Here is a 268-nt window from a genome sequence, read left to right on the forward strand (position 1 = left end):
GTGCCTCCCCGCCGCTGCCTTGCGCTCCGGCTCGCCACTTGCGACGTCTTTAGGCAAACTTCGGGCGGAGTGTCGGCTGATGATGTGCTTAAGGGAAATGTGCTCATCACGAGAGCCAGAGAGCGAGCGCGTGTGTGGGCTCGGGCGTCGTACTGTGCGAGTGCGTCGGCCCAACTTCGCCCACTCCCTCAGGACGGAGGAGTCGGGTGGCTGGCTCGCACTCCCGCCCGCCTGGATGGGGCCTTTGTTACGGCGGTGGGCCACGCAG

Source organism: Penaeus monodon, chromosome 20 (genome assembly GCF_015228065.2).
Source record: "Penaeus monodon isolate SGIC_2016 chromosome 20, NSTDA_Pmon_1, whole genome shotgun sequence".
Classification (NCBI taxonomy): Eukaryota; Metazoa; Arthropoda; class Malacostraca; order Decapoda; family Penaeidae; genus Penaeus; species Penaeus monodon.